At 36.1% G+C, this 12106-nt stretch overlaps 3 protein-coding genes across 5 annotated transcripts in view; 2 read left to right on the plus strand and 1 right to left on the minus strand.

Annotated features, from left to right (window-relative positions):
- LOC125801205 (zinc finger protein 271-like) overlaps positions 1 to 12106 on the minus strand; it is a 184661-nt gene that overhangs the window by 82528 nt on the left and 90027 nt on the right. The window lies entirely within an intron of this gene.
- Positions 1 to 12106, plus strand: part of LOC111190033 (zinc finger protein 239-like) — a 269476-nt gene that overhangs the window by 65511 nt on the left and 191859 nt on the right. The gene's annotated exons all lie outside the window — the stretch shown is intronic.
- LOC125801519 (zinc finger protein 239-like) overlaps positions 1 to 12106 on the plus strand; it is a 140463-nt gene that overhangs the window by 58617 nt on the left and 69740 nt on the right. The gene's annotated exons all lie outside the window — the stretch shown is intronic.

Consider the following 12106-nt stretch of genomic DNA (forward strand, 5'->3'; position numbering starts at 1 on the left):
TTTTACCTTGTAAAAGGTGTTTGAACCCTGTGTTTAAAAACCCCAGCAGCACTGCTGCACCTGATCTACATGTACCAACACAACACACAAACACGTCACCACATTAGTGTCAATGCAGTTTTAAGAAATATTTATCACGAAAATAAAGCTCTCTGGCGCTGGGAATTAAATATACAGGGTAAAATTTAGGCTAATCGGATATGCAGGTGAAAAAATAAACTGTGAAAAAATGTGTGAATATGTGTATGTTTATACCTACAAATCTCAAATGTAAATTGACATAATATGGACCATTAAATGACGGTAACAACCTGACCGTTTGACACTTAGCTAATCTGCATACCAGTAGGAGAGAGCAGAGATAGACTGGCTGTGTATGAAACGGTAGGCAGCTACCACAATCCCTCATGCCTGAGCTGTTCATATGTTAACACCCACTAAATGATTAACCCTTTACAAGTATTAATATGAACTTTAGGAAAAAGAATATAAACAGAATTGCCCTTTTTTCAATTGTTAGTTAAATGAAGTCACTGCTGCCTATTCTAATAAGCTAACCGTATGACTAGCTTGACGAGCTCTGGGGACATTTTTACATGGGATGTGTCTGAAAGATCTGTGGAAAAAAAGACATTACTTAAAATAATAAAAAGTATTATTACAAACGTTACAAAAGGACTTTCTGAGCTGAAAACAAAAAAAAAAGAAAATATGTTTTATAAAATTTATTGAGTTATCATATATATCCTATACCCAGTTTATAGACACATTTGGGACATACCGGGGTTGGACAATGAAACTGAAACACCTGTCTACAGTCACTCAGTTTTGGATCTTAGTTTGCATAAAAATAAATTTATGCCAGTTTTTACCCTGAGCTCTGGCTCGCTTCTTTTTTTTCCTCCTTTTTTCCTCTCTGTATCACAAACTCTTCTAGTTCCTCCCTTTACCCAAGTTTGATTTTAGGAAGTCTTTATAGCCACAGGGTCAAAATGAGACGCATAAACACTACAGAGCAGGGGTCTCACCATGGGCGCAGATGATTATAGTGACCTCATCCGAAATCTACCATCTACAAGCATAAATGTTGGGGTTTTAATTTAATTAACTGTACGTTTGTGGAATTCTGTGTTCCACAATGCCCTCGTTTTTAAACTAGGAAGCGTTCAGTTCAGAGGTTACATTGTAGGTTACAGAGGTTACATAAATAGGCGCTTGTTCTGTGTGTGTGTGTGTGTAAGAGGCTTGTGTGTGTGTGAAGACGCAGCCTGCTCTTCCCTCATTGGCTGGACGCAGCTCGCTTTTCCCTGATTGGCTGGACTGGACACAGTGCGGTGGCCGGATTTATTTGAATAAAGTTGAGCCGGAGGGCGGAGCTGCGTTAAACGCAACGCAACCCGGCATGCACCGAGGCATGCAGCGGCTCTCTCCATTGATTTTATGTATGATGTTATTATGATGTTATTTTAGTAAGCAGTCGCTGTTAACTGAAATTATAAGATGTAAAATGTTAACATTGTCTTCCTGGTCTTGCCTAGGCTGTAGCAATGAAGAAACAAAAAACAATGACAGCGTTTTTTCAAAAACCAAACAATGTGATATGGAATAGTAGGATGTCAGTGATTTGGCATCATGGTGTAAGAATGCGCGCAGATGGCACTGGGGACATATTGACATACCAGACCAATAACAGTTTCAGTATGGCTAGTGTTGATCAGAAAAGTGATTATTCTAAAGTTTATTGCAGCATATATATATATATATATATATATATAATTTTACAGCTTGGTCCCCCCCAGTTCAAAATGTCCATCTGCGCCCCTGGGTCTCACACTCGCGGCCCGCGGGCCAATTGCGAGACGTGTTGTTACAAACAGCAGAGATGTAGTAATGATTCAGGACGCTGTGACACATTACAAATACGTGCTTTCATGCTGAAATACTTTATATTATGCTCTTTAACAAAGACAGACATGTGGTATGGCATATTAGTGAGTGCATAAATTAATTATATATATAAATTAATTATATAATTTCTATTATTATTAGAAAAATAACAAACGAAAATTAACCCAAAATGTTGACATAAATATAATCTAACGAATTTCAAAACATAAAAACGAAAAACGTTAAAATAGTATTAATACAACAGTTTAACACCTGGATCAAACAGTTATAAGGATTTATATTTATGCTTAGTACACAGACTAAGCTTAATAGAGCAGACACAGGCATTCTGCTGTCCAGAATTTTAACAGATGCTTATTCTTACTCAATAGCTGGAGTTTTTGAAATGAAAAATTAAAAGAGAAAAGAACTTTGAACTGGACATAACTTTATTTATGTCATTTATGTCACATTTCACTTTGCTATTATGTAACTGAAAGTCACTTTTAATTTTTTTTTTCATATCTAAAAAAATAAAGCATCACCCTGTCATCTGGTGCTGCATGTCAAGTATATAAACCTTAAAAAACATTTGAAATACACAGCAATATAAAGCTATATGTTAGCGTTCATTTCTTATCCCCAGGGCAAATTTATTTTAAAAATGTATATATTAATTAATTGACTAAAATCTCTCCTGCGCTTTAAAATGCTGCAGTCACGCAGAACGAGCTTGAAAGCTTGCATGGCACTGCGATTAAAAATAAATAAATAAATAAAGTCCTATAAAGTGTAGCCAAATGTATGGTATTAAATTCGAATATTTACTCATATTCAATCAAGAGAAATCAGGCAAAATGCGCCGCTCTCTCTCTCGCATCGCCGAGCTGAATTCAGCGCGAGGCTTCAAATAATATAACAACTCAGTTTAGTTAAATTAATTAAGATGAGTGAGGACCTGTAAAGTTAATCAAATATGGTCAAATATAAAGGATAGGTTGAGGTTTTGGTGAGCTGTTTCAATTATTTGAAACCGAAACTAACTGAAACTGATATTATTCTGCGCACTATTAGAAAGGCTTTGATTTTGTTTTAAATGAATTTTTATTTTATATTAATTATTTTTTAATTCATTTTAAATATTTTTATTATTTTTATTGATCAAATAATTTTTTTCATAATATATATATTTTTTATTTTTGATGTATTAATTTTTATGATCTTTTTAAAGTTTTTTATTTTTCCTTTTTTATCTTTATATTTTTTCCGTCTATAGTAAATGTCAGTTTTTATTTCTAATTTTTCTAATTTTATTTATAATATTTTTAATCCCTTTTAAACTGTAAATGCTCAGCGGCACAGTAAATGAGGGTCCTCCTCCAGTGTAAATAACCGATTGCTTGATTAATGTTCAATGTTGCAAACCCAGTTTTTACATAAACAATAAACAGAACAAAGAATAAAATAACATTGCTGATGTATCTTCAACAGCACATCGCATCCTATTCACTTCAATGGAGAGAGCCACTGCATACCGGCTGGGTTGGGTTGCGTTGCGTTGAACGCAACCCCGCATTCTTTATTCAAATGAATCAAGCCGTCGCGCTGCTTTCAGCCAATCAGGGACTTCACACACACACACACACACACACACACATTCGAGCCTTACACACACAAACGGCAAAATATGGATTTATATAGAGCACAGTAAAGTTCATTTAATCATTAAAAGTTTAAAATTGAGTACACCTGTAGCCTTATTTGGATTCAAGATACGCCCACACGGCGAGACGAGAGATCTGGTGTTCTGTCGACTTGTGCTACCCTGACAAACCGTGCTACCCTTTTGTGTATATTTAAAGGTAAAAGCACAAAAGTAGCACAATATTAGAGCATGTTTCCAGCAGAAGTTCATGTACTATGTTTGGATAGTCTAAATCACCGTATCAGGGTAAAGTTATGGTAGTAAGAGTTTATTATAATCTTTTTTTTTTATTTTAAGATCATATTTTATTATTATTATTATTATTATTATTATTATTATTATCATTATTAATTGCCATTACACTTTGACAATGTAATGACAGTCCAGGTTATTAAATGAACAAAAAATATTAGAAAAACAGAATTATTATAGTACACTTGAAATAATAATACAAATGTAGGTTAGCACATGCGCAGTGTCTTTAGAAAGCGCGTATCGATGGGTAGCATCACTCGACAGAACACCTGGCATGGCAGAATGTGTTGAATAAAATACGTGTTCTTGTCCTGTGCGGCCCAGCCTCACCCAGTCTCTACCTACAGCGGCCCCCAGATAGAATAAGATTGAGACCACTGCTATAGAGCCAGAGAACCAGCTTAAGTTCCAGACCTGAAGATTCAGACCAGTAGTTCCAATGAACTTAATGAACATAAACAGTCCACAAATACAGCTACAAACTACAAAAGCATACAATAGACCCAACAATAAATGCTTAATGTTCCTACAAGTACAGGCGTTTAACAAATATCACTCATTTGTATCTCTACAGGACGCCAGAGCAGCCAAAACATTAAGTACACACAAAAATCACCAGTCACACGGCATATTACTTAGTTTCACATTGAAGGGCAGCCTTTAAAAAGGCTTTTTAATATAATATGACACAATATCTGTCTTATTTCCATGATAGGTAGCTAAATATTTAATTAATCCAGCATGCGCTCTCCGTTTTACTACTAATCAATGCGCGTAGCCTGACCCCTTCATCCGAGCGCAGAGAAGGGGCTAGGCAGCCATGGCCCCGCCCCTGGAGTGAAAAGCATGAGTCTTATTGGTTAGATTGTCCTAAGACTTTTCTAATAGACTCATTACTACACCCTTCTCAAAATCAGGAGAAGGGTCCGCGGACACGTGAGCAGAAGACATTTTAAAGAGCTTTGATTGGTCAGTACCGCTGTCAATCATACAGTCCTATAGCAACGAAAAACACAGGCTAATGCTTTGAATTAGTTGCTGTTTTTTTAGTTAATCTATAAAATAAATGCTTACACTTGCAATAATTATATACATCCTGATAAAAAAATAAGTAATTATTTACATGCACATTTGGTCAGCCCCTTAGAGGCCTTACTGCACACCACTGATATGTATATTGAATATGAATTATTGTCCAGCCTTAAGTATTATGTACATAATATAAACATAATACTTAAGGCTGGACAATAATTCAATAATTTAAAATCACTGATTGTCTCCAATAATGTTTTTGTAATTTTTAAACGAATATATTTTTATTAAATATTGGCCTGGAGTTCTAAGACAGCAATGGTCCTCCAACTAAAAAATATTCTTAAGAGGCATTTAGTATTTACAGCATCTGTTACCGACTGACGTTCATTACAGAGAGCTGCGTCAGTTCAGTGCATTAATTTGAGAAGAAAAGACAGAACCCAATAGGCATATGTATAGCCATACACCTTATATAAGGTATATACACCTTATATAAAGTTCTTAATACCAATACAGAAATGAAGAAATTTATTGTGTGTAAAGGATGATTTACACTTCTTACATAGGTATAGGCTTCATAAATGTATTTAAAGTAAAAAAAAAAAGTATTTATTGATTTTAATAGTTCCTAGAATTTTTTTTGTTACAGATGTACTGAGCCATGAGACTGCAAAAATGTTTATAAAAAACTGTATGCTAGAACTGCATCATTTTTAATTTCTGCCTTTTTGTTCAGCACAAACTAAAACTGGCCTAATTAAAATACTACAATTGTAATTTTAAACTAGCAAAATTACACTGAGTAATAATGAGTAATTCATTATTCCACTAATTTTCTGTTTTTTATGTTTTAGTTGAGTGCAACTCAATTAAAAACAACGAAAGATGGGTCTGTACCGGTGAAGGAGGTCTCGTTGCAGTGTGCAGACGAACAGTTTGAGGTCACTCTGTGGAGGGAGTCGGCCACAGAGAGAATCCGATTGGGTCAACAAATTATCCTCAGGCACCTTAAGATGAAGGTGCAGGAGGGTAAATTTAACTCAACCTCCCAAACTACAGTCAAGGTAATTTTTATATTATTAATGTTGTTCTTGTCATTATTATTAACTATATATACATATACAAACACAGACATGTACTGTGTTTTTGTTGTGTAGAAGGGCACATTATTATTATTATTATTATTATTATTATTATTATTATTATTATTATTATTATTATTATTACTATTATTTGCGGGTAGCACCTTTCGCATAGAAGCATTGTAAGTGTAAAAGAGCCTGAGTTGAAGTTAATTCAGTTTCAGAATTTCAATTAAACCATGTTAAATAAAAGTTTATTTTTTTACAAGGGCCTCGGAGCGGGTATGATATTGGGGGGGGGGATGCATATAATTTATGCACTTTTTAATATGCCATACCATATGTCTGTCTCTTTTAAAGAGCATAATATTAAGTATTTAAGCATGAAAGCAGGTATTTGTAATGTGTCACAGCGTCCTGAATCATTACTACATCTCTGCTGTTTGTAACAAATCAAACCACATTTACATACGTAGTGAGTGACTCCTTAGAGCAGTGGAAACATGGGCCGGTTCTTAAAAGGTTCCCTGGAACCGGCTCCGGCACCAGCACTTTTTTGGTGGAAAAGAGGTATAAGAAGAGCCGGCTCTTTCGGCTTCCAAGTAGCTCCTTATATTTTTTGGTTGCTTAATTCAATTTATTACCAAATTATGTGTACAATGAATTACTAGTGTTGAAACATACATTATATAAAATATATATTATTTATATGGCTTTATTTTTATAAAAATAAATAATGAAATACAAAAACAAAGGCCCATCTCAAGTAAACAAACAGGTCCAATGTAAATGTGTATACTATTTTCAAATGTGCAACTCTATACAGTGAAATAAACAGCACTGAACACCATCAACAAAGTGTCACTCAACAAAATAAAAAATAATTGTGCAAATAAAAAAAATCAAGCATCCAGGTGATGTTTTTTGAAAACTTTAGCAAAGATTGACATAAAAAGGAGCTCATGTTTGAGGGTTTGATTGGTTTCTGTTATGATCTGCCCTGTTGTGGAAGAGGGAGCTGATGTTGCTACAAAACACAGTTTATGTGAGGTCACATGTGTAAGGTGTGGGTAGATCAAGCACTTCAATGTTGAATGCTCTTTTTGTCAATCAGAATGTGAATCATCTTTTTTATGTTCCATTGTATCTTAATTCTGGCAAGACTTTTCTTCTTTCTTTTTAAAGAAAACTAAAATCTCTGTAAATATGAACCTTGGTGATATATATGTTTTTTTTTCATACACTGATCTTGATTTTAAGTATATTATTAATATTATTATTTTATTGAGTAAATACTACTATCATCATTGTAAATACTTGATTTGATATCTTCGTACTGGAGTTTACTCCCCTTTTGAAATCCTTTAGAGATTGCTAAGAATAAGAAATGCCTAAAAACTGTAAGAGTTTATGAGGAGCTTTCACTGTTGCCTCTTGTTAGTATTTCACTATTTCTATCATTAGTTTTCTTCCTTAATGTATATTTTATGCTGTCTTCTACTGTGGTTTATATGTATCATCGTAAAACTTTAATTTATACGTTTATATTTATATATATATATTGGCTCACTCTCTGGAGTCAGCGCATGTCGTTTATTTCAAAGAGCCGGCTAAGAGTCTGACCCATCACTACTAATAACTACAGTGCCGTAGTTTAACACTTTATTGTTGTGCTGTACCAGAAAAGAATGTAGACTGCTAAAACTTACTCCTATCACCATGTTCTGTGTTACAGGAACCAGAGTCACTGAAGATCACAGTGGAGATGGAGATCGTGGGAATCTCCACAAAAGGTAGAAGGGACTGTTTTCCTCAGTGATACCATGGAGGAGTTCAGCGTTCCCGCCACTGTGTGGAGTGGTGACGTTAAAAGTAACTGTTGTGAGGGAAGGGGAGGTCATTTTAAACATTGAAAGCCCACTTTTTAATGAACCATAATGTGGTAATTCGACAAGTTTTTGTATTGTGTTTGTAATATTTCTTAGCATGTTCTATTTTTTTTTTTCCTTTTTTTTTTAGGGGGGGGGGGGGGGGTAATGTGTTTTTGATTGTTTATGTATGTGTTGTGTTTAAACTAATTCAAAATAAAATGTGTTTAATTGTTTTTATACCTGTCTTTTGAATTTAAACACATTTCATTTAAGCTTACTATCCTTTCCTGCTAAAACAAATATTCTATGGTTTCTATATTTTTCTGCTGGTTTTGTGGTGTTTTGCAGTGTTCTTCTAAAGGTTTTTATCAAAATGTAAAAGTCTATTTAAGCCCTTTTAAACCCTTTGAAAGTATTTTTTTCAAAATGGGCATTTTTCAGAAAGACATGTGCTTGTGGTTTATGATCATAACTGTTTCTGCTTTTAAGAGTTTACACTGCTGGGCTGAAGCTATACTAAACCATAAAGAGGCATATCTGTGCTGCACCACCATTTATTCAAAAGTATTTGGATATTAGCATGTAACCAAAAGTTTTAGAACACAGCTCAATCAGCCAAAAGTATTGGCATTTCACCATTTAGCCACAGGCAGTAGCTTTTATACTGTTTGTAACAAAACAAACGAAAGAGATATAAATTTTGTCTAACACTGTAATGGATGATTTACACTTATGTATGTACAGGCTCACAAATCTATTTCTTTATTTTAATAAAAAAAAAAAGAAAGAAAAATCCACCCAGTCTCATCTGACTCGGAAGCTAAGCAGTGTTTAGTCTGGTTAGTACTCTGGGAACTTGTATGAATAGTCTTGCAAAGCCTACTACCAGCCACACCGGAACCTTTCTATTGATGAATGCATGGTGGCCAACAAGGCAGGAATCGGGATGAAGCAGTACATGAAGGACAAGCCCACAAAGTGGGGATACAAGCTCCTCATCCTGGCTGACAGCTCCCGTGACTACACATGCAACTTCAGTGTCTATGTGGGGAAGGCAAGTAAACCATCAGGAAATGGCCTGAGCTTCGACACTGTTATCAGTCTTCTCTGGGCACAGGGTACACGGTGTACGTTGACAACTTTTACACCAGCTCACTGCTCTTTCATCACCTGCATAGAATTGGTTTAGGGGCCTGTGGAACCAACTGTGAGACCAGAATAGGCTTCCCAAAAACAACAGTCAATGCCCTGCCTTAAAAAAAGTGGACCGTGGTGACATACAATGGATCAGGGATGGCCCACTGCTGTTTGTCTGTGCCACGTCATGTCAGAAGAAAAAATGGAACGTGATCTACCCAGCAGATCCCTGTGCCGGAACCTGTGAAGGTGTTCAACAAGTTCATGGGGGAAGTTGACTTGTCTGGCGCACTCATAAATACTATTCTGTGACACAGAACACCAGGGGCCTCATGTACTGAATATATATACCATATTTCACGCTCATGGTCAGATGTACTAAATTTAACTTGAACGTGAGAAAGTGTGTTCCCTCACGGCACTTTCGTTTCGGGCGTACGCCTTTTTTTTGTGCGTATGTTTTGTGTTTTTGTCATTTGGCGACACTTAGAGGCGATGCATTGAAATTACAACTAATAAGGTATCCTTTATGCACACATTGTAGTAAGCATTATTGGGTAAAAAAAATACAAATAATTTGACAATTTCATTGGCTTCCATAAATAATCGTTTAACGTGTTTCCACTTAGCCTAGATTCTATAAAAATGCATAAAAGTTTGCGCTGGAGTTGGCATTATTGGAAAATATTGCTAATGGCCGAATTCACTGAGAGCGCATTTTCCGTGACGATTATGTTTTTTTGGCCCATGATGATGACTGGCTTATAAACTGCTTTAGATTTCCAAGAGCATAAGAGGATAAGAAAACAAGCTGAGCGCGTGACGTGTGGCTTCTTGGTAATTAACTAATTTAAAGCATTTAAATTAAAGCATTTATTATCCATCTTAGAATAATACAATTTAAAACATGGGTAATTAAACGCTACGTGTATATAATACTACTAATAATAATTATTATTAATTAATAATTATTATTCTAACATTATACTCTGCGTAATTGAGTGAGGAGTCGTGGCAGGTGTGAGGTTTTCGTGCATTTGCGCTTGATTTCAAGTTGATTGCGATGTACTAAGAGAGAGTACGTGGGATTTTGTCTACGCACGGTTTGATAAATCCGGATTTTTTGTGCGTACGGAACTTTTTAGGTCTGAGCGTACGGAACATTTTAGTAGGAAGTCCACGCAAGTCTTAGTACATGAGGCCCCAGGTGTTGACATTGTCGTGGTGAACAGCTTCATCACCAGCACCCATACACACATATTGTAAACCCCAATAATAACTGGTGTTTTTTTTTAGCTCTGCAAACTCAAGTAACCCCTCCCTTTCCAGTCCTCTCTGTAGAGATTATCCAGGTGAATCATAACAGATCCAACTGAACAAAACACTATCACCTAAACCTCATTGTATTTTTTTTTGTTTACTTTACAATACAAAGTTTCAACTTTTCTATATATTTCTGGTCTGCAACAATCTGCCCTCTTTTCAAGACTGTCAAATCTGTTTATCATGTACATATTTTGAATGTCTTGTTTTTTTTTAAATAAAATATATACTAAATATACCAAATATACATATATAGTGGATGCACTTGGTGAGCAGAAGTCCTTCCACATTGGTGACCAAGTCTTGCACATTATTTTGAACTGAAAGGCATATTAATGACTTCATTGGTTGGTTGATGCAGTTTGACAGAGTTGAAGTCTCTTTTCGTGGAAGAAGAGCCGTGGGAATTAAAGGCATTCGTGACCAGGCTGTGGTGGGACATGCTTCTAAAGCAGACCTGGGCATTGTAAGGCCAGCGGGCCACAACCGGCCCGCTGACTATGAGATGATGATGATAAATTATAAGGCAATAGTTAAATATGTCGCGCTGTCCGCACCAAAAACTTTTGTGCACGTCTAAGCGATAGATAGATGAAATGAACAGAACTAAACGGTGCAGGCCTGGTTCGGAGCTTAATGTCCGCTTTACTCTAACGAGCAGAAATAAGAGTTTCAGATTTACCTCAGATTCAGTGAATATGAGCGGGAGCAGAGCGCGGGGTCCTGCAGCACGGAGCGTTTTCCCTCAGAGGAACTCTGATCCACGCGGGGACTCAGAGCGCTCTCTGGTTAGCAGTGTTAGCGGTCCTGGTGTTCAGTGGAGGCGGAGAGAGCGCGAGTCAGTCCGGGGAACAGTCTGTCGGAGCGGCGCTGCAGCGGAGAGTTCACGGCTAGCGCAGAGCAGCTAATACGAGGCTAAACACAGCTAGCCGAGCTGGCTAAGCTAACAGTGCTAACAGAACTTTACTTATAGAGAGATTATCCCAGCTTTATCCACCAGCACACTCTCAGTATGGACTCCAGTGTCCTTAAAATTACCGGTTAGTTTAATTAATACTGATTATTAGTGAATTTAGTTCAGCCTGTGAGGAACTTTTTCCTCCTCGTCTCTCCCGCGCTGCTACTCCCGCATCTCCGCTGTTCTCTCTCGTCCCGTGGGCGGGCCCCTTCCAATCTGGTACTCCACCCTCACCTGTACACTAATCCCTCAGTAGATCCCTTAATCACTTTTGAGGGACCTTCTTGCAAAAATATATATAAAATATATAAAAATATGTACTCTGTACTGCTTTTCTTTTCTTTTTAAACTATTTACACAAACACAATGACTATTTTGAACATGTTTAGTACTCTTTTAAACCATCACTATGCATGTATAATACTTTATTTATTACTGTATTTATTAGTGTATCTATTTTAGAACTAGGGAGTTTTACATTTTTTAGCCGGGGCTACATGAGGAATACGCGAAAGGGGCGTATCCCATACTGAGATACTGAATAAATGCTTAAAAGAGAACACAAATTACATTTAAGAAAAAAATATGCAAGAAATAAAACAAATTTACCGGACGTGAAACACTTTTACTAGAACTGAAACACATTGGTCAGTAAAAGAGCAAATGCTGTATTTGGATATTTAGCTAAGCTAGCTACCAATTATAATAGTCAGTAAAACAGGAAATACTGTTGTTTGGACATTTAGCTAGGCTAGCTACAAATAATAATGTTCAGTAAATCAGCAAATTGCGTATTTGAACATTTAGCAAGCTAGCGAACAATAATAATATTCATTAAAACAGCAAATGCTAC

The sequence above is a fragment of the Astyanax mexicanus genome, chromosome 4 (assembly GCF_023375975.1).
Source record: "Astyanax mexicanus isolate ESR-SI-001 chromosome 4, AstMex3_surface, whole genome shotgun sequence".
In the NCBI taxonomy this organism is placed as follows: Eukaryota; Metazoa; Chordata; class Actinopteri; order Characiformes; family Acestrorhamphidae; genus Astyanax; species Astyanax mexicanus.